General features: G+C 47.2%; 1 protein-coding gene across 2 annotated transcripts in view; it reads left to right on the plus strand.

Annotated features, from left to right (window-relative positions):
• Window positions 1-5,094, plus strand: part of LOC125024913 (rap1 GTPase-activating protein 1-like) — a 711,333-nt gene that overhangs the window by 431,295 nt on the left and 274,944 nt on the right. The gene's annotated exons all lie outside the window — the stretch shown is intronic.

The following is a 5,094-nucleotide window of genomic DNA, read 5'->3' on the forward strand; positions in this document are numbered from 1 at the left end:
ATATATAAGATTACATAAGATCTCTCTCTCTCTCTCTGTCTCTCTCTCTGCTTCTTAAGTTATCAACGTAATCCAGTTATTTTTTGAAGGGAAGGTCAGCTATAGATTTCACCGCAGCTGGACATTCGTTTCAAAACATTTTAGCCTCTTAGTGGGTGCGTTCCCAGCACCAATGGCCGGCCGTTGGTGTTGCTTAGGCACGTATTCTGGTGTGTTTGCTTGTGTGTGTGTGAGGGGGGGAGTGTAGGAAGATGTATGTTTGTGTGTATGTGTGTGTGTTTGTGTGTGTGTGTGTCTGTCTGTCTGTCTGTCTGTTTGTCTATCTTTTTGTCTTTCTGTCTGTTAGTCATACCCCCTTCCTTCCCCCTCCCCTCCCCCCCTCCCCCAGTCTGTATTACAGGACGCAACCCCGGTCCTAGGGAGGGGAAATAGGGGGGAGGGGATGTCGTCGACTTGGCTGGAAAATAGAAATACTGGGAAAGTGTAAAAATATCGTTTGTTTGTCCTTATGATATTTTTATTATCATTATTATATCTTCGTTTAATTATTTATTTGCTATTTCTCTTTGTCCGTCACATTCCCTGGTGATTGTCATGTCTATTCTTAAATTATATCGACTCAGATACATAATAGTACTGTTATCAGTATTTGCAACATCCTATATGCCAATTTTCTCCTAGCAAATTATTCTCAACATTTTAAAGATTACTTGGTGCCGATGTGACGACACTGCTACCGTCTCGCGCGATAATTTACTAAAACAGGTGATCAAGGCGTTCTGATATTTTTTTAAGGGTATTCATTTTCACTCTTATTAATGTTCATAATTACTCTTGTGTCGTCATGAGCTCAGGGAGGAGGGGGGGGAAAAAAGCTTCGAGGAACAAGGGGGGCGGGGGGGGGGGGGAACGTAATTAACACCATCGTCGATAATGAGTCTGTAAGAGGATGTTACGTTATTATGTGAATTTTCGGCAAAATCTCTCTCTCTCTCTCTCTCTCTCTCTCTCTCTCTCTCTCTCTCTCTCTCTCTCTCTCTCTCTCTCTCTCTCTCTCTCTCTCTCTCTCTCTCTCTCTCTCTCTCTCTCTCTCTCTCTCTCTCTCTCTCTCTCTCTCTCTCTCTCTCTCTCTCTCTCTCTCTCTCTATCTCGCTCTATCTTTCTCTCTCTCTCTCTATCTCTATCTATCTATCTATCTATCTATCTATATATCTCTCTTTCTTTTGTAATATGTAGAGGTTATGGAGTCTTAACATGGAAAAGTTTGTGCAGGCAATGTAGATAAAGCGTGCATGTCTGTGCTCCTGTGTGTATGTAATGTACATGCAGCCCGAAAGTCAAATACTTTTCATCAGATACGTCAATTCTTGATTTATACTTTTAGTTTTCTCTTTTATTATTCTTTTTCTTCTCTCTCCCTCTCTCTCTCTCTCTCTCTCTCTCTCTCTCTCTCTCTCTCTCTCTCTCTCTCTCTCTCTCTCTCTCTCTCTCTCTCATTCTCTCTCCCTCCTCCCTCCCTCCCTCCATCCATCCCCTCCTCTCTCTTTCCTTCCCTCTATCTCTTTCTTATATATTTATCTATGTCTATCCATCTGTTATATTTATAGATACCTAGCTATTTATCTATCTATCTATTTATATATCTCTCGCTCCAGCGCATTCTCTTAGCTTTTATTTCCCCGCACACGCACAAGCAGAGGAAGAGAAGTGAATATGGAAAGGACGTGAACGTTACTCTTAAAGCCCATTAGCGCGTGTAATGAACAGGTAAAAAGAACCTTAGCTGTCGGGGCATTATGAGTTCACGGCCCCTTGGCATCTCCGGGTCAAGAAACTGGTAGGTTCAGATTCCGCGGCGCGTTATGATCGCCGCCTTTATTCGATTCAATTAGTTTTTCCTCTCTTTTGTCCCTTGCGTTTGGAACCGGGCCGAAAGAGGGGGCGGAAGAGAGCAGAACGGAACTGGATTTGCACTTAAATGCGGCGAAGTCAAGGCTAACTGGTGCATTGTGCGAAAGGGACGGCTGCGGCTGGGTCGGTGGCAGTCGCTGTGTCTCTGTGGGTAGTTTGTGGTGTGTGTGTGTGCGTGTGTGTGTGTGTGTGTGTGTGTGTGTGTGTGTGTGTGTGTGTGTGTGTGTGTGTGTGTGTGCGTGTGTGTGTGTGTGTGTGTGTGTGTGTGTGTGTGTGTGTGTGTGTGTGTGTGTGTTGTATAGTGTGTATTGCGAGAGAGAGAGAGTGAGAAAGAAAGGAAGGAAGGAAGGAAGGAAGGAAGGAAGGAAGGAAGGAAGGAAGGAAGGAAGGAAGGAAGGAAGGGAGAAAGAGAGAAAAAAAGAAAGATTGGAAGATAAAACGTATATAGATATATGTATAAATGTTAAGAGTAGGAATGCTGTATCGTGAAACGTAATTACGTGATGACGAATATGACTTGAGTTACAACGAAGTGATGACGTTGGATTCGGTGATCACGAGACACGGATAGAATTAGGATGAAGAAGATTGATTGAAGGATAAGGCAGAGGACACGAGAGGCTTAGTGAACGGTGCGAAAGGCGGGAATGAGAAAAAGGCAAATTGGACATTAGGAAGAGAATGGGCAGAGTGAAAGCGACAGAGGGAAGGGAAGGAGAGAGAGAAAGAGTAGGTTTTCACAAGGAAAGGGAAATGCTGTCATGAGAAAGACAAAGACTAGGAGAAAAGGAGAGTAAAGAGAGAGAAGAGAAGGGAAGAGGTGGTGGTAGGGTCGCTTTGAGGTCAAGGTGGCCGGACGCCTTCACTTCTCTGCCTCACCTGCAACGACAGGACGCACTCGCACTCGCACTCGGACTCGCTCTCACTCGCACTCATACTCGTACTCGTACTCACTCCAACTCTCACTCTCTCATTCTCACCCTCATTCGCAATCCCACTCCCATTCTCGGTCTCATTCTCAGTTTTATTCTCTCTGTCCTCTCTGTCATTTCAGTCTTCTCTTCTCTTCTTCACCTGTTCCCTTCCCAAGCCTCCCCCCCCCCCCCGATTTTCATTCGCCTCCCCCCACCTCCCTCATCCGTCTTTTTACTCTTCCCTTTACACTTCCCGTATCTTTCTTCCCATCCTTTCTCTTCTGTTACTTTGTATTCTTCCCCCTTTTCTCTCTTTATCCTTCCATCCATTTTCTATCTCTCCTCTATTCCCATTTTCCTTCCCATTTCCTGTCCCCCACACTTTCCTTCCTTTATTTCCCTCTCTCCCTATCCTTTGTCTCCCCATTCTTCTTCCCCTTTTCTCCCGTCTTCCCTCCATTCCTGTTTTCTTCTCCTCCCTCCCTCGCCCGCCGATCCCCGAAGCCCGAACACCTGACATGAAAATCTCTCTTAACGTCCAGGACTAGAAAGCAGAGTTCGTGTGGCAGTCCGTTTTGCTCAGCGCATTTAATCACTCAGTTGTTTGTGTTTCTTTGTTTTTGTTGTTGGTGTAGTTGTTGTTTATTCAGTTGTTTGTTTCTTGGTTACTTTTGTTGTTGTGGTTGTTATTGTTTATTCATTTGTTTGTTTGATTTTGTTATTTTCGTTGTTATAGTTGTTATTGTTCATTCAGTTGTTCATGTTTCTTTGTTATTGTTCTTGTTGATGTAGTAGTTGTTGTTGTTGCTTTTGTAATATTTCTTTGAAGAGAGAATAGCCGTGTCTGAGCATCGGAGGCAGAGGGAGGAGAGAGGGTGAACGGACGCCTGTATGTCTTTGCTTGTAACAAGCTCTTACTGTCGGTAATAAAAGCGATTACGTCGAACAGATGAGGGCTATTGCGGCAGTGATGACGTGCGCAGATCAAGCGGAAGGCGGGGAGAAATGTGAATGATTTGCGAGAGGGAGAGAGGAGGAATGGGAGAGGTATGGGGAAGGAAAGAGGGGAGAGGGGGAGGAGGAAGAGGAGTGGAGGAGAGGGTGGAGGAATGGTATAGAGAGGGGGGTGGGGGAGAGGTACGGGGGAGAGGTATGGGGAAGGGGGGTGGGGGAGGAGGAGTGCGAGGAAAGGGAGACGGGAGAGGGGAGGGCAAGGGGGTCCTGTATTATCTCCGGCTCAGGGGACACGGTAAGAAATGCGTCTGTTGAGTTTCTCGCAATTTTCTCGGATCCTTATTGAGTTGTTGGATCTCCGGGGAGGTCCACCCACTCTCTCCCTCTGCCTCTCTCTCCCTCTCCCTCTCCCGTCCTCCCCTTTCCCCTCTCCTTCCATCTTCTTTATCTCTTCTCTCTCTGGTCTCCGCCCTCTTCCCTTAACTCTCTCCTCTCTCTCTCTATCTTTCCCCAGTTCTCCCACGCTCTCCCCCTTTCTCTCTTCCATCAATCTCTCCTCTTTTCGTTTTCGTCTTCCTCTTCTTTCTTTCCGTACTCTCTTCCCTCCTCTCCCCTCCCCCTTCCCTCTTCGCTCCCCACTCCTCCACCTCTCTTCCCCATCCTCCTCTCACCTATCTTCCAGCTTCCCTCCAACCCACCTCTCTTCCCTCCTTTCCCCTCTCCCCTCTCTCCTCTCCCTTCTCCACCCTTCTTCTCTTTCCTCCTCTCTCTCTCACTTCCCCTCTCTTCCCTCTTCCCTCCTCCACCACTCCTCTCTCCCCTCTTCCGCCCCCCACCTCTTCCTCTTTTTTCTCCCTTCGCCCCCCACATCTCTCTCGTTTTTCTCCCTTCTCCCTTCACCTCTTCCTCTTTACTCTCCCCTTTCCCTCTTCCTTCCACCCACCTCTCCCTCTCCTCTCTCCCCTCTTCCTTCTCCACCCTACTTCTCTTCCGCCCCTCCACCTCCTCTCTCCCCTCTCCCGCCTCCTCTCCTCCCCACCTCTCTCCCGCCCCTCTTCTCCCCACGTCTCTCACGCCCCCCCTCCTCCTCCCCACCTCTCTCACGCCTCCCCCCCCCCCCCGTCTTCCCCCACCTCTCATTCTGTCCTCGGAGAATAAGACTCCTCCTGGGATTTCGGTTTAGAAGTTTATTGCATTGTAGAGATTTATTTTTTGCCCGTCTCTCATTTTTACGGTGTGTGAACGTTGTGTTTTATATTGTTTCGCCATGAAGCTGTGTGTTTCTATTTGTTTAATGTTTTGATATGTCTTGTTG

Source organism: Penaeus chinensis, chromosome 4, assembly GCF_019202785.1.
Source record: "Penaeus chinensis breed Huanghai No. 1 chromosome 4, ASM1920278v2, whole genome shotgun sequence".
NCBI classification, from domain to species: Eukaryota; Metazoa; Arthropoda; class Malacostraca; order Decapoda; family Penaeidae; genus Penaeus; species Penaeus chinensis.